Consider the following 22,877-nt stretch of genomic DNA (forward strand, 5'->3'; position numbering starts at 1 on the left):
TTGGGTCGATTTGTGGATAGCTTCAAAAGATGAAGCATTCTTCCGACGCAGTATCCGTATGCTGCCAGAAAGATGGGAAAAAGTAGTGGCTAGCGATGGACAATACTTCGAATAAAACATTAGGTACCGTTCTTTCACAATAAATGCCCAATTTTTTATAAAAAACGGCGGAAACTTATTTATACTCCTAATACATTTAAACTCATTTTTATGTGTGATACAAAATTTTACGTATTACGTATTTACGTACTATTTTGTACGTGAATTTAATTTAATTTTAAGAAAGTACATATTTACATTAATATTTCAAAAATACTATTTAACATAATTTTAATTTAAATAATTTTACAGTATATTAATTAAAATATTATTTAACATTAAATAATATTGTGCGCCAACATATAAAATATTATTAAACATTAAATAATATTACGCAGCTATCGCTGTTAGAAAACAACTCTCCACGCACTTGGTAACCACAATCGCGCGGTTGGATTTGGCGGCGGGCGGGACTAAATCCGTTATTTTTATTAATTTATAACTCGTTAACTATTACAAAAATTGCAAAGTGGTAAAGAACTTTTCTTCTCGGTTTGACTTACTCTATCAACCCACAAAAGCAAAAACAATTGTTTTCTGACAGCTTGTATATTGTACATGTTATTATTGATGCACTAACTACCGCGTTTTAACTCGTATTTCCTACACTTTTTTTCTAATTTTTTTCTTACATAACAATTTACATAAATTTTCTATTTTTAAAAAATTTTTACACAATGCCTGAAAATACATATACACGTCTATTCTATGAATGTTATGGCAGAACTGTCAAACTGCTATCACATATTTGATGTCTTATAAGAACTTTTCATAAATAGCACGCAAATCTGTGTATTCATTTTAATTCAAAAGGTCTTACTCGAAACACGGTCCAATATATCTCAGTCTTCCCTACATGTTCGTTTAATATACTAGCAAAACAGGCGCATGCTACGCGCGCGTTACACAGCTTTTGTAATTTACAAATTACAAATTTACTCAATACACAAATTACCCTTGATACACATAATTGTCAAAATCTCCGCAATGACAATAGCTCACGAAGTAAGTACAACGTGAGAACCAATCAGCATCACGAAAAAGCGTCAACAATAAACTTTGAGAAATGCGACTATCAAAAAGGCGCGGTCGCGTTTCGTGCCTATATTTTTTTCTTTTCTTTGAATGAACGAAGCGAGAGAAGACCAAGCCTCTTTTACGCGAGTCAGCAAGTCCAAGCATAACGAGATTATCAGATCTCAGTAACGGTTGAACCGATCAAGTTCTGAGTAGTCTCAATCGATAGCTTGGGGTCAAATTGTATAAGTGTTTTTATTTTTTCTCTCCGTGCCCTATCGCAGTTCAAAGTCCAAATCTCAACGTTTTACATGTAAGAAACGTTACTCTCATCATCATCCATTATTGTTCCTTTCAGGAGTTCTCCCTTTCACATTTTCGACACAGAGTGGCGCTGGCATGCATTAGTCAGTCGTATGCAACCTTGTGGTATATCAGCCGTATGCGACCTTGTGTACTTGTGGTGGTGTATACGCACCAGCAGACCGTATGCGACCTCGTGTACTTGTGGTTAGTAGTGTAATTATGTAAATAAAATTACAATTCTTAATAATAAATTAAAATTATGTCATCACGGGAATATAGCTTCAATTCATGGAACTGTTACTTTATGTCTAAACAAAATTTTAATTAATTAATAAAACTTGTAAATCTTTTTAAACAATTATTTTTTAAAATAATCTGTATTAAAAAATAATTTCAATTAAAAAATAATTTCGATTAATATATAGAAATGTTAATATTATCTATGATAAGTTAGTTTATTTTGTAATATACACGCACGCACGCACGCACGCACGCACGCATAAATTTTTTATAATCTTACTTGTAAGTTGAAATCATAACTTATCATAAAAAATATGTATTGTTTGCTAACTACTATTTGCTAACAAAACGCGTGATATCAGTACAAAATTACCTTTTCAAAAAAAGGTAAAAAAAGGCGCCTTTGTGTAGGCGCGGACCCTAAAAATCTTTATTTTTTTTTTTTAATCAAAATTATATGTTTTAATATTTTCTACAAACTTTCTTATTCAAACCTAAGTGGTATTACTTAAAATAAATATCTTGAAATTGTGTAATCTAATAAAAATGATATGCGTTTCTTCAAAAAAAATGTATAAAACCTTTAAAGTGCGCCTATTATAAAGAAACTATACTTTTTCTACAAAAATCAAGTAGTAATATTTGTATTCTACAAAATCTCTTATTTCAACCTAAGTGGTATTAACTTAAAATAAATGTCTTGAAATTGTGTAATCTAATAAAAATGAATTTCCATTAAAAAATCTTTCATCAGTTTTAACCCACGTGATTGTATTTAATTTCAATAAGTTTCAATAGAATATATAATATTTAATTTGGACTTCCGTTTCCGGTAGCGAGAGTGATTGGCGTGTCTGTGAAAAGTGTGATTGATAAGCAGGTGTCAGGGAATAAGGTGAGCCGTGGTGGAATACGAGGAGGTGAAGGAAAAGGAAAGAGGCTGGTGGTGGAAGGTGAATAAGGGTAAAGGGCAGGAGCAAGGGAGTAGAGAGATAGAAGGGAGGTAGGTGGATAAGAGTTGGAGGTTAAGCGAGCAGGAAGTAGAGCAGGCCACGAACGTAGTAGTGGAGAAAGCACTAAGCAGGCGGAGATAGCGGCGCTGTCGTGACAGAAGTGCGAAGCGCAAGGGAAGAGATCAGGCGGGGACGCGGAAAATTTGAAAAAGGAAAAGGTAGTGAGATAGGAGAAGAACGGAATAGAGGAACATAAAAGGGAGGGGGGAGAGGAAGGAAGAGAGATAGAGGCAAAAAGAGGGAAAAGAAGAGGAGAAAAGGAAGGTGGAAAAGCCAAGCAAGGCAGAAAGTTTGATGAGGGATAGAGTACACAGTTTGTCTCTGATAGATGCGTTTAAGAGAGGAGAGAAAAGGAAGGAGATAGATGCATTACAGGCAGATATTTTTAAAGAAAGTTTAAAGGTATTGAGATCGCCGGAAAAACAGCAGGAAAAACAGCCGGAAAAGCAGCAAGAAAAGCAGGAAAAAGGGGGGTTAAGTGAGATATTAAGGGAGGTGAGAGAGGGTTTTAAGGAAATTAAAGCAGAATTAAGACAGGTGAAAGAGGAGAAAGCAGAGATGAAGGAGTGGATCAAAGATATGAGGAAAAGATTAGACAATTTAGAGAAAAGAGTGGAAGAGATCGAGAAAGGTAGGGGGATGGAGGAGAAAGAGTTGAGGAAAGAAAGGAGGAGGAAAAGGTAAAGCAGATAAAGTTAAGAAGAAAGAGAGAGATGATGGAATTAGAAGAAAGGATAAAGAGAATAATGTTAGAGGGGGAAAAAAGAAAAATGAAAGAGAGGAAGAGAAATATAATCATAAAAAAAGTGCAAGGGAGAAAGGGATAGAGGGGTTAAGAAAAGAGAAGAGATAGTGGGGGCGACAGCGAGAATAAAAAGGATAAGGAATATAGGGAAGAAAGATAAGGAGGGTAAAGAAATAATATGGATAAGATTAGCGAGTGTAGGGAAGAAAGTTGAAGTGATGAAAGAAAAAGCGAAGCTGAGGGAAAGAAGAGAGAGAATAATAGATAATATAACTGAGGGGGCGGTCCTCGGGTCGAAGATCCGCCTACGGCACGCAGATTCTTGTCCATTGTGTCTTGAGGATAGTAAATGATGTGACAGAAAAAGAGAGAAGAATAGAGTAGTAAATAAAGAAGAAAGCGGAAAGGAAAAGAAGGGAAGGTAGGAAAGTAAGAGTAGGATATATGAAAATATGGATTAAGGAGAAATTATGGGTGTTGGATGAATTGAGGGAATGGCAGAGAAAAGAAGTAAGAGAATGGAAGGAGGGGGATAGAGGAGGGTAGAGAGGTGGAAAAAGAAAAAGGGGATTTTTAGTAGGATGGCGGTCGGAGGGAGAGGGAGAAAAAAAATGGAAATATAAAAAATGAGAAGCATAGGAAAAAAAGAAGGGATAAGAAAAAAGATAAAAGTGTGTAAGTGATAAAAAGTATAAGATAGGCTTTTGGAATGTGGTAAGCATGGAAAACAAAGAGAAGAATTTCAGGGAGAGACTAAAAGAATAGGATGTGATGTTCCCGAGTGAGACTTGATTACAGAAGAAGGGATGGAAACGAGTTCGAAAATGGCTGCCAAAGGGATACGTGTGGGAAGTGCAAGAGGCGGCAAGGAAGAGTAAGAAAGGGAAGGCAATGGGAGGAACGATTATGGGGATAAAGGAAGGGATAGGGAGAGAAAAAGATGATAAAGAAAGAAAGAAGGAGGGATTACAAGCAGTAAAAGTAAATTTAGAGGGAGAGTGGTGGAGGCTAGTGGAAGTGAATGTGAATGGAGATTTGGAAGAAAAAATGGGGCAGCTGAAAAAGTGGATGGAGGATAGAAAGGAAGGGGTGAGGGTGTTAAAAAAGGGGGTTTTCAATGCTAGGACGGGAAAAGAAGGGGGAAGAATAGGTGAGGACAAAGAGGAAGGGATAGAACAGGAAAAGAGAAGCTCGAAGGATAAAAAGGTGAATAAACAGAGAAAGAAACTATGTACTTATATAAGAGAGCGATGTTCAATATTAAATAGAAGTGTAAAAGGGGATGAAGAGGGGGTATGGACGTATACAGGAGGAAAAGGAGGGACTGTAATAGATTACGTGATCGGGAATGAGGAGACAAGAAGGTGGAAAAGATGAAGGTGGAGGATTAGATAGACATCAACCATCAGCCGATAATGGTACGGGTGGAGAAAGAAGAGCGGAGAGAAAAGAGGACCGGGAAGGGGAGAAGGAGAGGAAGAAAAGGGGTTTGGACAGAGAGAAAAAAGAAATTTGAGGAATACTTTGGGAAGAGGGATAGTGATGGTGAGGGGATAGAGGAGGTTTGGAGGAAGATGAAGAGAAGAGTAGAAGTGGCATTAGAGAGAGAGAGTAGAGAAAGAAGAGAAGAAGAAACGGAGAGGATGGTGGGATGATGAATGGAGGGATAGGAAAAGAGAAGTTATGAAGGAATTAAAGAGGTAGAGAGGGAGAAAAGGGAAAAAATATAAGATGAGGAGGAGGTACAAGGAACATTGTGAGAAGAAGAAGAAAAGGGAGAGAGAAAGATAGGAAAAGGAAATAAAAGGAATAAAATCGGAAAAGGATGTATGGAAGGTAGTAAATAAAGGAGGGAAGAAGAGAAAGATAGTCAGGGAAGGGATTGAAATCGGGGAGTGAGAAACACTTTAGAGGGGTACTAGGAGTAGAGTGGAGGATAAGAGGGAAGGTAATAAGGAGTGAGGTAGAGGAGGAAAAAGAGATTAGTAGAGAGAAACCTGGTAGGGCGATAATGAAATTGAAGGAGAGAAAAACGGCAGGAGGGGATGGAATTATAAATAAAGTATGGAAATATGGGGGAAAAGAAATAAGAGAATAGCTTTGAGAGATATGCAATAGAGTGTAGAAAGGAGAGGAATGACCGGAAGAATGGAGAGAGAAGATAGTGGTACCAATAGTAAAGAGGGGGAAGGAGGAAAAGATAGAAGACTATAGGGGGGTTACGCTTACGCAAACGGCGTATAAAGTGTACGCGGCGGTTTTGGCAGAGAGATTAAAGGAAGAAGTGGAGAATAAAGGGATATTACCACCGAGTCAAACGGGGTTCAGGAGAGGGGTAGGAACGATAGACCACATATATGTGTTAAACTATCTAGTAAATAAGAAAATAGTGGAAACAAAGGGCAAACTAGTAGTTATGTTCGTGGATCTGAAAGCAGCGTTTGACTTGGTGGATAGAGAGAGATATGGTATAGACAATGAAGAGGAAAGAAGAGAGAGTTTGGTAGTGAGGTGTGAGGAAGTTTTGGAGGAGACAATAAGGGTGGGGAAAAGGGAGGGGGAAAACTTTTGGACAGGTAGAGGAGTAAGACAGGGATGTCCGTTGAGCCCATGTATGTTCACACTATTACTGGCAGACTTGGATGAGGAGTTAGAGTAGGGGAGATGGGGGGGGAGGAGTAAAAGTGAAGGGAAAAAAATATATTCCCTGGCATATGCGGATGATATGGCGGTGGTGGCAGAGGATGAAGCAGGGATGAAAGGAATAATAAAAACATTAAAAGGATATATAGAACAGAAAAGATTAGAAGTAAATGTGGAGAAAACAAAAGTGATGAGGTATAGAAGAGGGGGTGGGAGACAAAAAGGATAGTATGGAAATGGAAAGGGAATGAAATGGAGAAGGTGAAAAGGTATAAATATCTGGGGTACATAATAATGGCAAATAAGGGACAGAAAAAGCATATAGAGGAGAGTCAAAAAAAGAGCAGTGGTGATGAGAGGTATGGGAAATAGGAAAAAGGAAATTCGGAAAGAACTGAGCTAGAAAAATGTGGTTATTTGATGGGTTGGTGTAGACGGTAGTTAGCTATGGTGCAGAAATTTGGAGATGGAAAGAAAGGGAAGGGAAAAGATACAGGATACTTGAAATAGGTAATAGGAGTGAGAAGGTACACACCGGGGTACATGGTAAGGGAGGAGATACAGAGGGAAAAATTAAGAGGAAGGGCAGGAATGAGGGCATGGAGTTATGAAAAGAAATTAGGAGAAGGAGGAGGAGGAGAGTTGGCAAGGTTGTGTTGGGAGGGAAAAGTGATGGGAAAATGGGAGGAGAAAAGGAAAAGTTTCTATGAAGAAAAGAGTTAGAATATCAAGGAGATAGAAAAGTTGAGAGAAGAGGGAGGGTTAAAGAAGGAAGAAGTGGTAGCAAGAAAGAAAAGGAACTTTAAGAGCTCAAAGTTCAACAAATGGTATAACAGAGTGAATGGGAAGAGAGTGCTGGAGTACTTAAAGAGAGATTGGAAGGAGGAAAAATGGAAAAGAATTGCGAGGTTTAGGATAGGAGACGTATGAAAGGAGGTAGATATTGGGAAGAGAAAGAGGAAAAGAAGTGTAGGATATGTGGATGGGGAGAGGAAACGTGAGAACATTTATGGGAGGAATGTACGGATTGGGGGATAGAAAAGAGATAGCAGGAGATAGTAGAAGAGATTTTAAGAGAGAGAGGAGAAGGAGAGGTTTGGATAAAGAGACTGGTGGAGATGAGAAAGGGAGGAGACTGGCTTGGAATAAATAGAAGTATGGAAGGAAAGAAGGAAAATGCGGTGGAAACGAAGATTCAAGGAATGGGTGTAGAACGAAGTATGGATGGATGAGTGTGTATTTCGTTCTCTCTTCTCTCTTGTGCGGAATGAAAAGATGCAAAAAGCATAGGTAGTTTTTAAGCGGAGCAGAGGTCCGCAGTGTACCCCGCAAAGGGAATAAAGCACTACTACTACTACTATGATATTTAATTTAAAAGAATTAAAGAGAAAACAGTACAAAATAAGAAAATTTTATTGAAATAAAAAATTGTTAATGCACAAAAACATGGCGCTACTAGATAAGAAAAGCAATGAGAAAAATTGAATAATTTCTATACAAAACCTAATTACTATTATCTCTTTATTGTCATTAAAAATCTTCCAACCCAACTGGTATTTAATTAAAAATAAATAATATATTAAAATTTTGTAATATAATTCAACTTAAATAATTTATATTTTAACAGAAATGTGTTCAGCATCAATTTAACATGAACTTTTTCAGATAGAATAAGAGAATATTTGTGATATATTGCTTCAATATCCGTAGAATATTATGAAAATGTTTTACTAATATTATTGTGTTAAAAAGTAGAGAATTATTATGCATAAAGTATTCATTAACTTTATCATTATTACATTTCACACTAATTGAATCAAGGTAGCCAAATTGGGTTTTCGTAAAATTCAAATATTAATGTAACTTATTTCTTTTTTTTTTTTTTTGCTTCTACATGATATCCTTTTGTGGCTTTTCGTTATTTCTCATGTTTTTAATTTTGTTAAAAGAATTTTTCAATTACGCAGAGTGTTTAATATCGTAGCACCAGAGGGGATTTTGTACTACGGAGGTTGTTTTAAAGGGTTAATAGTAATATGTTCAAGTTTTTTGGGTGATAAAAATTAGTACAAATTCTGTACTAATAGAATATATCGTCATTTAGCATTTTTTAATAATTTTGATTTAGTTATGTTTATTTTATGTTGGCAGAACCACATTTTTTTTAAATAACAGAGTACAAAATCCCCTTTGGTGGTACAAAATAGTACATAATCGGTAGTAAATAAAAAGATAAATTTATTTCAATTTAATTAATTAAATTATTTAAAAAATCAAAAGAAAAATATCCTATTACAAAGTAGAGGTTGTTTTAAGGAGTTAATAGAAATATTTTCAAGTTTTTTGGGTGATACAAATTAGTACAAATTTTGTACTAATAGAATCTATCGTTATTTATCATTTTTTAATAATTCTGATTTATTTAGTTATGTTTATTTTATGTTGGCAGGATAATTTTTTTTAAATAACACGGGGTACAAAATCCCCTCTGGTGGTACAAAATAGTACACATAATTGGTAGTAAACAAAAAGATAAATTTAGTTCAATTTGATTAATTAAATTTTGAAAAAAATCAAAAGAGAAATGTCCTATTACAAAATAGGCGTTGTTTTAAGGGGTTAATAAAAATATTTTGATTTTTTTTGGGTGGTACAATTTAGTACCATTTCAGCGCTAACTATATACGTCGTATTTTTTATTTATATATATTTTTTTCTTTTGGGTTTTCTTCTCTGCTAGCTTAATATGAAGTTAGCAGCGCACGATTTTTTTATAAATGGCACGGGATAAAAAAAATTTTTTTTTTGTACAAAGTAGTACAAATAAGTACTAAATTTTCTGATAAGTCGCATTCGATTCTGCTGATTTCCTGCCAACTTATGAGAGGTCACTGCATACGGGGACCGCCCGTTGGTCGCCAAGCCAGAGGCAGCTGCGGCAGGCGGCGCGGTGAGGCCGGTAAAACAACCATTGCTGCTTCTCCCTCCTCACCGCTCCGCTTGCCGCGGTTGCTTCTGGCTTGAATTAATAAAAATGTTATAAAAAAATAAGCCCATACACACAAAGAGTCAGTGTATAATGGAATATCTTAAAGTAATTAATAATAAAATAAACGATCAATAGAGGATCAATCAGAATCTCTTTCAAATTAAATCAAAAAGAGTAATAACTGATAATCTTTAGATTAAATTTGTGTAAAGTTAGATCTAGATAAATTTAAGAGTAAATTATTAATATATATCGAATATTAAGTCTCTTTTACTCAATTTTTTTTTTATAAATGGCGCCAATAAGGTGTTTACAATGAAACTGTAGAAGCATAAAAAATAAAGACAAAATTATCTAATTTAATGATAAAATATAATGTAATGTACAGGAGACTTGGCTACATAATCAGTATTGCCAGAGATTAGGCTACTTATCGTCAATTGGACTACTTAGCACACCGAGCGGCTAGTGAATTTTAGTTGTTGGCTACCAGTAGCCGATTGGGCTATTCAGCGAATCATAGTGTCACCAACTGGGCTACTGAGCGGCTAATAAATGTTCTATGGTCATCACTCAAACTTAGCCAATTAAATAAAATTATTATGCCGATAGCAACACAAAATTGGCTAAGATTGATGGGGTTCCTATACTCAAGAATCTTATTAAGATGCATCGCATTGTACCTATGTATAAACCTGAATTCTAGAGAATATATTAATGCAAGCGCTTATCCGTTATAATAGCTGTGTTCTGAAATTTATTATAAGTACTGAAAATCTATAGTTTACATTACGTATACTATAGCATTTCAGTAATGGCAATGAATTTCGGAACGCAGCCATTCAGTGAACGCAATATTGACCTGGTGGTGCTAACTGCTAAGTATGAAATTAATGTAAGACATCTATTTATGTTATTACATTTTTGGAATTTGCTTCTTTTATTTCTTCGAATATTGTGAGTCCGTGTGTGTTCAGATGTGTTGTCCGTTACAAAAATTTTTTGTAAGATTACTGACGCAATCATTAGATTTTACGTGTAACGCAGCTACTCTTTTAATTTCACTTTTATATTTTCTATATTTTTATTTCGGAATATGATCATATCGTCCTCGCGTTATGTTGAGAGACGGGTACCTATTAATTCATATGTACTAACTCGAATAATATTGTGTTTATTAAATGAAAAATGGACAAATATGCAAAATACACAAAACATTACCGTAAAGAATAAAAAAAAAGAAAAGGAATTTGAAGGTAAATTATGTTTTATGGCTAGCCAATGATGGTTTTTTATTATTTATTGTTAGTTTGGAAGTTAGGTTAAAAAAGTTTAGGTTAAAAATATTTTTAATGCAATGCAGTTAATAACAGCAATTTAATTTTTTTGAAGAATGGTTGTGTCGTGCGCCAGAGGTTTTAATATTGAATGAAAAAGGCAAAGTTTATTGTAAAATTTGCCAGTCAACTATACGTGCCCATAAATCTGATTTACAAAAACATTTGTCAACTAAATCTCATTAAAGCAGAGCAGCGGCATTGGACGTTAAAATGCAAAAGTCGCTAGCAATCTGTGGTATACATTTAACATTTAAATAATAATCATACTATAAACAAAATGCCTTAATAGTTATAGCTAAATCATAGTGCTGATATTTACTGCGTGATTTTTCAAGTTTACAAAACTGCGCCAAATAAATTTTTCGGTCTTAAAACACAATTATAAGTTAAACAAGTATTTAGTAATATTACATTATTAAATTGAAAATCAATTTAACTCTTAAACACATAAGTGAGTCTGAGAAATCCTATATGAAGTTTCGAACACTTGCTGTGTAAAGACAGAATGAGATAGGAGACTTCAATCAAAACATAAAAAAATTTGAAATCTCTTTTGATTGATATGGTTGATCAACCTTTTTGATCAACTAAAATTCGAACGGTACGGCAACAAAATTTTGTTAGGGTCAATGCGACCCATATAATGTAAAACTTTTTTGTGAGTAATCTTATGTAAAAAAACTGGACAAAACATGTTCAAACAGGTCCGTTCGCGTATTTTACTCTGTCTACAGTTCAAATACTATAATGCCGTGAAAGAAAGGACTTCTGCGTAGGGTCCGAAATATATTGTCAAACACATCAATTTTCAATTTTAGACACCATGGGTTTATCAAAAATATCTCATATTCGCCTTGTTACGTAATAAATGGCAGTAACATAATTTTTTTTTGAAAGTATGACTCTTTAGCTTTAAAACGCCGTATTGTAAAGTTCTTAAAAGTTTTTCGTTGCAAACATATGATTTTTAAAAGAAAAGTAGAGTTTTAGCCCCGAGTTACACTCAAAAATATCTCATATTCTCCTTATTATATAATTATATTTTTTAAAAGAAATGACAATACCATAATTTTTTTAAAAAAGTATGACTCTTTAACTTTAAAAGGCCGTATTTGAAAGTCCTTAAAAGCTTTTTGTTGCGGAAATATAATTTTTTAAAGGAAAAATGGATTTTTGGACAATTTCTAATTTTTACTTAATAGTTTTTCTTTTATAACTTAACAATAAATCATTTTTCGGCAATGCCAATTGCAGTCACATTTCTAAATTCTGAACTTTCAAAAAAAATTGTTGAAAAATGTTGATTAAAACCAAAGTTATAACGTCTCAAAATTAAAAAAGTCTCCCAAACCCGAAAATGTGTTTACATATTTTAGGAGATCGGTGTGTTCAAGGGTTAATAAATAATGCTAACAAGTTTCTAAATGTAACAATCTTTTCTCCTCTAAAAAAATGTAAAGAATTTATTATAAAAAAATAACACCTCAACCAGGGATTGAACTTCGGATCTAGCTATGACCAGTTTATTGTGTTTTTACATTTTGGTCAAAGTTCTCTATTTATAATCACATTGTTTTATTTTATTGGTTTTAATGTTGAACTAAACTAAATAAGCGTCACATCCCACACAGCGCAGATTTCCTAAAGACGTCCACTGAACGTATGAACGTCCAATGGACGTTTTTAGGAGATCTGTGCTGTGTGAGATTATTGCTTAAAAAAATATTTTTTTTTAATTCTCTCATTTTTATATTAATATTCTTTATTGTGTTCTATAAAATTTATTCTGTAAGAAATATTCTATATTCAGTAATAAATCCTTATAAATAAATAATTTCTTATTCAGTAGTAAATATTTTATAGTAATATTTTAAAATAAATTTTATAGGTGTTCAATCACTTCAAACTAATAATACTAAAATAATTGAAATCAAATTGTACATGCACACATAGCTTTATAAGAAGCATAGATCATTTGAGTGATTTATTGAAAGAATGTGGAAAGGATAGTGATTTGGAAAAACTGAAGCTGCATAGAACAAAAACTTCCAAATTAATACTGAAAGTCATATCTCTGGCAATATTAAAAGAAATTATTGAAGGTATTGGAAATGAGCCTTTTTCAATAATATTAGATGAGTCTACTGATGTATCCGATTTTAAATATATGGCATATTGTGTTTAATTATTTTAATAAAAGACAGAATACATTCGCAGTAGATTTTCTTGGTTTCAGCAAAATATTTGAAGCCACTGCCGAGAAACTTTACAAACATTTCATAGAATTTATGTCTGAAGTAGGACTAAACCACAAAAAATTTGGTTGGCGTGGGAACGGATGGTGTGAGCATTCTTTGCGGGAAGAATCATAGCTTATACGTTATTAAAAAATAAGATTCCACATTTACAATTGATACAATGCATTTACCACTCGCTAAATCTATGTGCTTCCAACGTAAGTGACGAATTACCATGTACAGTTGAGTATTTATTACAAAAGACGAGAAAATAGTTCTCTCACAGTCCTCTTCGTCAAATGAGGTACAGCAAGATATATCAATTGATTAATGCTGGAAAACAGCCACCTAAATTGATTCAGTTATCCTCGACGGGTTGGCTTGCATAGAATATTTCTACAAATATTAAACAATGGCAAAAGCTGAAACAACACTTTCAATTAACTACAAAATCCCAAGATGATAAATGTTATACAGCAACACAGAACGCTTGTACAAATGTACGAAGATGATAGTAATTTACTATACTTGCTTTTTTTAGATAGAATTTTAAAAGACTACTAATGTAAATCTTGCATTTCAACAAACAAATGCTGATATCACAAAATTGTATACCGATTTATACATGCTATTAATGTTATTGGTAAAGAGAATCATAAAATCTTATTTAAAACATAGTGAAATGGCTTTTTATTCTATGCTGTATCAAGCAGACATAGAAAATATACAGAGCGCACTAAAAAAGGTGCATCAAAATTTTAAAAATTCTCTTCTTTCCCTCAAATTGGTAGACTTCGGATATCGATTTGAATCGTATGCTACAAAGAAGACTATTTCACAAACGTCTTTAAAACTTGTTCGAGAAAGATGTGTAGCTTACACGATTCGCCTTTGCAACAAACTTATAATAAGATTACCACGCAATCTTCCAACAGTAGAAAGTTATCTGGCACCCGGAATGTGTCTAAGCCAAATAAATACATACAAAAATTTACCATGGGAGTTAGCAGGTATATTTTGTTTATGGTGTTGATACAATTATGATTATTATAATGATTATGCATCTATAAATCAAGTCTATATATATTGTTAAATATTATTTTTTAGGAAAAGATCTTGATCGAGATGCCATCAAGTCTCAATTTCGTCGATTGCAGACTAAGAATCCACAAAATTTCTCCAAATTTTAATAATGTTGAAATAGGAAATATTAAAATGGTAGATTTTTAGGTAGCTGTTAGAAAAATGACTAACTCAAATGACGTAAAATGTTTTGAGGACTTGGCAGAACTTGCTTTTCGTGCTTTCTTTGCTGATCAGCAATGCAATCGTAGAATGTGTTTTCAGCATAATAGCAGTGATTAAAACAAAATGAAGAAATCGTTTGTCGATGCCTATGCTGGTTAGTTTTATGTGCATTCGCTTATACATGAATTTCTTAATCTGTGCTGTAAAAGTTACTGCCCAACACCATATATGTTACAATTATTTAACAGCAACATGTACATAGTAGACATATAAACAAACAGAATCTTCCAACAATTCTGATGATTGGGATCTTTTAGAGTCATTAAATCTTATCAAATCAGCAGAATCAACAATTGATTCATAAAAAGCAGTGATGAGTAAAATTTTTTCACCCAAGGAATGGAGAACTTAACATAATATCAATTTGATCTTTCTGTTTTTCGGGTGTAAGTATTTCCGTGTATTTTATATTATATTTGTAATAATACATTTTATATAAAATTATTAGGAAAAATGTTCTAGTGATGGTACATACAACTGAACACATATTTTAAATGTTAAATTTTTTATAATTCTCTCATTTTTCTCTCTTATGGTAATTTTCTCTCATACGGAGACAAGTATTTTCTGTTTTAAATCTCAAATCTAATTATTAGTAACGCTCGACTACTAATTATTATTCGCTCAACAGCACTAGCTATTGCTAGCACCAACAGTTAAGAGTATTTAAAAAAAACTGTTAAAGTAATATAAATCTAAAATAATAAGTTTTTTTTTTAATATAATTCTTAAGCAAGATGTTTATTCAAATTTCGTACAAAAATTTCCAATTTTCCAGGAATTTTATTTCCAGATAAGACTAGAAAATTTTTTGTCTTCAAATTTATTAGAAACTTGTGTTGGTTACTTTTCAAGCGTTTACATTTCAAAATCGGCTTCTTTAGGCTACTTGAGCGCCATCGTTCGGCGACTTTTCATAATAAATATCTGGCAACACTGTACATGATACGGACCATTTAAAGTTTAGTCAATATGTTACATTTAGGAAAGATAGACTAGTAAATTCCCAGAGGAAAGGAAATTATATGCAAGGGTTATCTTAACCTTAATGTATATAATATTTCAGACATAACAAACCATATGGATATAGAAACTGTATTTCCACCAAAAATTGTAAAGTAAAGAAAGATAGGATAACTTTAATATCGTTATATAAACCACTGAATATACTGGCAAACAAGCAAATGTGAGACCTGCGTGTACTAAACGACGGCTTGGCTACAAGAGTGTCCATTAAAATATTCATATTAGATCATAAACTAGCATCCGATATCAATAAGCATCACATTAGTGTTCCTGACATCACTTTGACAAATATAAATGATATCCTCACATTATGGAATACTAGCATCAAGTGAATGAACAGTGATCACTTTCCTATTAAAATCAAATTAATAAATAATGGAAAAATTAAAGACTATCAATTTACAAAAGCAAAAAATAGAAGGGGAAGCATAAACCTAAAGAACTTCATCCTGTCTGCCTTCTGTAGTATATGGAATGAAAAGTTAGAGGAACTAGATACGAATCTTTCTGACTTGAATGGAACAGAGTTATATAAATGATGATATAGAAATATAATGAATTGTGTGGTTCTTGCCGGTGACGGAATACGTGATAGAACGGGTAAAATAAAAATAAGAGATGATAAGACTAATAGTATTAAAATAATTGACAAAAAAAAGTACTCAAACAAGGATAGGTAGAATGATGAGGGAAGAAGCATTAACAAGCCATGGTGGGATGAATTGTATGAAAAAGCAGTGCAAAATAGAAAGAAAAGTTTTAAGAATTTCCTAAAAGATCCAACAAGAGAAAAATTAACTATCTATAGAGGAATTTCCACGGAAACAAGAAAAATTATTACCAGTAGAAAAAGGGAAAATTTTCATAACCTCATTGACAAAATTGCTAGAGTGCCTGGCTCCAGAAAATTCTGGAATACCATAAAAAAATTTTTAAATTGTTCAACCTATAAACCAAGAACTCCTTCAGATACAAGAAAAATTGTTAGATGATTATTATATCGCTAAATTAGCGAACTATTGGGTTCTGCCAATGACACGTCTAATGGCAAGAGACTATCAAGAATTTTTGAGCAAAATTTTACCATTAAAGAAATATCAGAGTTTATCAACCAAAGTAAAATTAATGGTAGCCCGGGTAACGATTTGTTGAGCTATGGACTTCTTCGTTACCTTCCCGTGTCTGCTTTGGAATTGCTTAATGAAAGTTATAATGAAAAGATCATAGACGGTTCATTCCCTGAACAATGGAAAAAATACTTGATAGTATTGATACCGAAGAATGAAAGGATAGACTTTAGATCCGTCTCATTGGAATCATGCACTCTAAAAATTTTCAAGAAACTAGAAAAAATCAGACTGGAAAGATTCGTGAAATTAGATGCTATAATACTCAAGTGCCAATTCGGTTTCCGTAAAAGCAAATCGTGCAATAACTACCTTGTTAATGAATCTTGAAATATATAAAGCTTTTTCAGAGGGTAAAATCACAGGAGGCCTATTTCTAGACATTAAGGTTATTTATGACAACATTGAGGTTAAAATGCTATTTGATATGATTAACGGGTTAAGAATTTCAATTGGTTATAAGTTTATGAAGAATTTTTTGGAACCAAGAAAAGCTACAATCTTTGAAAATGACAATTATCAGGGCACTAGAATAATCCAAAAAGGTGTCCTATAAGGGTCGGTTCTAAGCCCATTGTTGTTCAATATTTATGTAGCAAACATACTTTCGCACAATTGCAAAATTATCCAATTTGTGTATGACATTGCTGTTCTAGGTATGAACAGAGATATAGCAGTGGAATATAACATCTTACAAAAAGCTTTATCAAAAAAAAATAAATAAATGGTTGATAGTCTTAAACCTTGAAATATCAATACTGAAAACAAATTTGTTTTTTTCCACAGAAAAAAAAGATTAACGTTTCCAACGGTTTGCAGGTGGAAAAAGGCAATATTATAGTATCAAATAAGATAAAATATCTGAGTGTTATCTTTGACTCTGAATTGAGATGGAGAGAATATCTAACATCATTAAAAAACAAAACTTATTATTTTATAAATATTCTTAAATAGATTAAGAAGTTGGGGAGGGGGGGGGGTTAGTATACAAGTTGGAATAGATTTCGTAAATGGCACCGTCAGGGCACAAATATGCTGGGGAGCCAATTAATTCAACAGTTCTGCAAAGTCGTATCTGGGACTGATTGATAAGATTTTAGCATCTGCTTACAAAATAATTTTGGGACTTCTGAAATTTATATCTAATAAAGTGAGTTGGCTGTTGTAGACCATCCGCAAGATTAGTATCATTATCCTGTATAAACTTATGTTAAAAACCTTCCAACTAAAAAACATAAAATTAATTAATAAAATCAGAAGTATGCATGAATCAAGTTATAAAAAGAAGACCGCTGCCCAGAATATATCATTTTTAATTGAGCGATGGAAGAAAGTTATGTCCAGCCAGAAATAATAATGAAATCGACGTTAATTCAACATCAAAATCATCAAATCGTCATTCAATCAACGTCGATTCAATGTCGAAATCATCGAATCGACGTCGATTCTATTGTCATTTCTGACTGGGAATGCTTCTTCCCCCATCTGTATAAGTAGATGTCCACCCCGTTTTTGTTTATCCAGTGAACGAGGGTGGAGTTAAGATAGATTTTGGTTACAGAGCTGGAGGCGTATGCTAAAGCATCAAGTAACTATATGAATAAGACATTCAATAGTAAAAAATCTCACTTAAAAAATTAAATGCGAATAAGATAGCTATCTACACGGATGTATCACGAGCAAATGACGCTTCCAGGGGTCAAAACCTTGGAGACAATAAAGCGGATTCAGCATGAAAGGTTGGCTGCGCAATTTATATTTCCTCTATTAACCAAGGATATACATATAAACTGAATACACATTCTCGTTCACGGCAGAAATTACAGCTATAGAAAAATCATTAGCTTAGGATGGAAATCTGTTAATATATGTACAGACTCCAAAAACTCTATGAAAACTCTGGAATCCTGTAAGAGAGGGTATGATTCTCTTAGCCATTCTGTTAAAAATCTTTGTAATTTATTAATCGGTTATATTTTAAAAGAAAGAATTAAAATTAGATTCATCTCGTGTTCCGCTCATTAGGGTCACAAGGTGACAAAAAAGCAGATAGACTAGCCAAAGAGGGTGCTTTAAGGGTATGCGGCTGATTAATAAAATTTTATATAAAAAATGTATCAAATGCCTTAGATATAATTATTTAAAAATAGATTCTAACACATTTTAACGATATAAGCCCTAACACAGGTAAATATTTCATTAGTAACTTTAGCAATTTCAGTATTAAAAATTTTAATAAATACAAATGTAACAAACGTATACTAGGAGTGTATCTAAGAATTATCTCAGGTAACGCCTTTAGGATGCATCCCGACGAAGGAAGAAATAGCGGAACGGAACAGTTACGGAAAAGAGATATGGTGAGAGATCAGCCAATCAGAGCAATTCCATTTCTGTTCTGCTCTGCTTTTTGATGAGTGGATTCCCCACAAGTGAATGTTTCACGTATTGAAACTAAAACGAAAAAAATAACCTTATTTTTCTGTAAAATTCTCATAAACAACACGTGTGCCAAGTGAGACAAATTGAAAAAAAAAAAGTTCTTTACGACCTGTCAATCGTATCATCCAGTGTTTTACGTTCAAGAAGCACGTCGTCGTTATCAAGTAATAATATATAAATATATAACATATGTTAAAAATGCTGTCTCACATGTGTACATTTTCACGTAAATTTAATAAAATTATATTTTATTAACTAGGAGAAATTTCGATGTGATTACTATGGCTAGATTATTTGGCGTGACAAAAATGAAACAATATCTCACAGTTGCTTTGCAAACTATAATCGCCTAATAATAGATAACAGTAGAAACCTCTTTATGGATGGTATGTATGCTTGACATTTGATTCAATTAATGCTTAGAATACTATGAATCTTTTCCAAATTGCGCATCAAATGTATGTCAATAGAATATAATTTATGCTCGTTGTTCATCAAACATTAAACAAGGACAAATAATTCTTTATGCGTTTGATGCGCTGTTTAAATCCCATACATTCTATATTTATTGTATTTGAAACTTAATCTGAATTATTGAAATTCTTTACAGACACATTTGCATAAGACAGAAACACTGCCATTGAAAAAAATATTGCTAATAAAGAAAATATTGCCAAAAATGTTGAAAGCATTGCCCACGATTCAATAGAAAAGGTAGATGAAGATTTAATAGCTACGGTAAAAGAGAGACCAGCTCTGTATGATTATTGAATACCAATAAAAGAACAAGGAAGAAAACAAAAAAATCATTTGTAGCAAGAAGTCAGCGACTGTTTAAAAGGTACCATTTATATGTATTTAATTATATGTTTATTTACGAATATTTTATCTCTATATAGACGCACGCACGCACGCACGCACGCACGCACGCGCGCACCCATTTGTCAATTATCTAACTTTTTCTTATTTACATTTGTAATTTTCTATTCTGTTACAGAAGTATATCACGTCTGTTTTCTTCATCTTCCTCAGCTTCATATAATTATGATAAAAACTCAATTTCCAATTTTGGACGTGATTGATAAGACAGCCTACGTAATCTTGCCAACTGCGATACAAATCCGTCAATAGGATTTGGCTCAAAAGTTTTTGTCAAAGAATTAAGAAGAGCTTCTTCGTAGCCGTCTACATTAACTCTTTTTCTCTCTGCAAAACAAACAAGTATAAAAATCAATCATGCATTCGCAAACATAAATATGCAACTTGAATAATAAAATTCTTACTTTTTGATTGATTTATTTTTGAAAGTTGTGTATTTAATATATATATATTAATGTGTAATACAATAATATAAATATATAAAACATACTTATATAATATTACTTACCACATTGACGACAAGCTCCTTAAACATAAAAAGCTGCTGATACGATCGACAGATCGTAGAGAACTCTTTTTTTTTTTTTAATTTGTGTCTTACTTGGAACACGCATTATCTTCAAGAACTTTACAAAAAAATAAGGTTAATTTTTCCGTTTTAGTTCCGTTACGTGAAACATTCACTAGTGGGGAACCCACTCGTCAAAAAGCGGAACGGAACAGAAACAAAATTACTCTGATTGGCTAATCTATCATATCTACTTTCTGTAACTGTTCAATTCCGCTATTTCTTCCTCGGGATGCACCCTCACTAATAAAAAATAAATAAAAAAAACAAGATATCGATCATGTAACTTTTTCCCTAGAGCAAAAAAGTGAAAAATCAAAAATTTCACCATTAACTTCAATGGCAAAAAATCTCACTTTTCACTTTTCTGCTCTAGGAAAAAAGTTACATAATCAATACCTAGGTCTAATAAACTCTGCTAAATGTAGCTGTGATTACTTGTGTCAAGATATCAATCACATCTTCTGGGCTTGTCTTTTATTGGTGAATAATAGAAAGAAATTAATAAACGATTTAAGAAAACTTCAGGATCCATTATCGGTGGAATATACAATATTTTTAATAACCTCAACTCCAAAGTCATAAGAATACTGAAAAAATTGGTATCTGAAGTTACAAAAAATATTTCAAATATAAGTAGTTAGATTGACTCAAGTAGGCAGTGATAAAACAAAATAAGTAAAACCATCTAACTATAATATAAGGATGAATAATATTATTGCTAAGTGCTTCTTGGAAGCTTGCGTATATTCCCAGATTCCTATGGGCAGGAGCGTGGGCATGCTAAGGATCAAGTTAAGAAAGAATACAATGTGAATAGAGGAAACAGTAATGGGAACATACCCGATATAAGAAATACATAACCAGGTCAATGACCAAAGTCCTGGTTGGCTAGAGCATACTACTATTGAGCATGGTACTATTGTTTTCAAGGAAAACAGATATCCATAGGAAAAGAAAAAAAAGAAAAACAACAACAACAAAGTATTGTACGGCCGTGCGCATTTCAGTAATATTATAAGTTCCAATATTACCAATCAAAATAATATAAAAAAATGTGTTTACACACAACGCCATCTGAACATCAACCATCAAACAAGATCTAAACTATGTGTAACAGGTTAATACCCACACAGCGTACTTTATCGTGAGGATATCATAAATTGTCCCAGATTGAAGAGACAAAGACAATCCCACAGATATCCCAATAGAACATACCCTAAAAAGATATTGTAGGATATCATAAGATATCCTATAATTAATACCATACGATATCTTGTATCTTTTAACTTTGCATAATATCAAATAATATGATTTTACAATATCAACAGATTATTTCTCGCACATAAGACCTATAAATATTATTTTATAATCAGTGAGTTATTATATATGTAATACCTTGACGGAAAAAATTGTATTTATTAAATTGATTTGTTTATAAATATGCGTTCATAAACATTAGACATTTATTGCAAAAACTAGCTTTCTCGTAAGTTATGCAATATGTTATTCAGCATATGTAAAAATAAGTAAAAATCAGTTCACATTTAATTTATAAAACAAATGTACTTTAATTATAAATGTTTCATCTTTTTGACAGTTATTAAATCTATTATAAATATGTATCCATAAATTAAATAGAAAATGGGCTAAGACAATCATAGCAAGATCTTGATGCTAAACTAATATTTTATGATTTTTACATATAGTTTTCAAATCATTCAAACTGCGCACTGTTGCTTTCAGTTTCAAACACAGCTCTTGAAAATGCATTAAAACAGTATTATCACATGTAATTAAATTAAAAATCAATTTTAATAATACTGATGCTAACTTGCATCTTTATAATCTCCCTTTTTCTACAGTGCAGTCATAACAAAGTTATTATTTTTAAAACAGAATCAACAAAATAGATAAAATTGTTGTCTGGATCAGTGATGACTCAGGTCAGATTGTGAAGGGTTAACTTAAAACATATAAAGATAAATATATATTAAGACCTTTACTTAATTTCCGCCCCAAAAAAACTGAGAAAAACCATTTATTGGAAAAAAATTGTACAAATTATTTCAATGAAAATATTTTCCAACACTTTTTACAACTTTTTTCCATCTTTCTGGCAACTGGGCGATATCATTTCAATAAAACAATGTCGGTTTCGAAGCAATCCATTCATCCACTCATTCTCGCACTTCTTCAACATTTCGGAAGCGTGTATCAATCAAGCCGTGCTGCATCGATCTGAATAAGTGGTAATCAAAAGGCGCTATGTGAGTACGCTGGGTGAGAAGGAGTTTCCCATTCAAGCTGCGTCAGTGTTTCCTTGACAATTTTTCCAGTGTGTGTGACCAAGCATTAAAGGAAAATAACTTTGCGCCTGTTACTCGCTATTGCTGGTCTTTTTCGCAACAGCTCATCATTCAATTAGTTCAATTGACGTTTGTAGACATCAGCAGTAATAGATTCGTTCGGTTTCAGCAGCTCGTAGTACAGCACTCCTTGCTGATCCCACCAAATGCAAAGCATTATCTTATGACTGTGGATGTTTTGGCTGCAATGTTGATGGTTGTCCTGGGTCTACCCATGATTTCTTGCGTTTGAGATTGTCGTAATAGATCCAGTTTTCATCGCTAGTCACAATACAGAAAACTTTTCTTATTTGCCTGGCAAGCAAGAAAACCGTGACATTGAAACAGTTGTGAATTCTTTCAGACAATTTATGTGATACCCATTTTCCTGCCTTTTGGATCTTTCCCATGGCATGTAAACGTTTGGAAACAGCTGCTTCAGTAACTCCCAGTTCGTTTCCAAGTTCTTCTAATGTTCGAGCTAAGTTTTCATGCAATAATGCTAGCAATTTATCGTCTTCAATTTTTTTTCGGCTATCCTGAGCGTGGT

General features: G+C 32.9%; 1 protein-coding gene and 1 long non-coding RNA gene across 5 annotated transcripts in view; one reads left to right on the plus strand and one right to left on the minus strand.

The window, feature by feature from the left end:
- Nucleotides 1-22,877, minus strand: part of LOC105201885 (caspase-1) — a 38,090-nt gene that overhangs the window by 8,951 nt on the left and 6,262 nt on the right. The window lies entirely within an intron of this gene.
- On the plus strand, nucleotides 358-21,036 carry LOC105201880. Of its 4 annotated transcripts, none has more exons than XR_005574731.1 (4): nucleotides 358-1,626; nucleotides 17,652-18,918; nucleotides 19,143-19,373; nucleotides 19,530-21,036. It is a non-coding gene; the product is annotated as an uncharacterized LOC105201880 (long non-coding RNA). The 4 variants fall into 4 exon arrangements; XR_005574732.1 differs by lacking the exon at nucleotides 358-1,626 and having other exon boundaries at nucleotides 11,669-17,829; nucleotides 18,393-18,918; XR_003269490.2 differs by lacking the exon at nucleotides 358-1,626 and having other exon boundaries at nucleotides 11,682-18,696; nucleotides 18,792-18,918.

The sequence above is a fragment of the Solenopsis invicta genome, chromosome 5, assembly GCF_016802725.1.
Source record: "Solenopsis invicta isolate M01_SB chromosome 5, UNIL_Sinv_3.0, whole genome shotgun sequence".
NCBI lineage: Eukaryota > Metazoa > Arthropoda > Insecta > Hymenoptera > Formicidae > Solenopsis > Solenopsis invicta.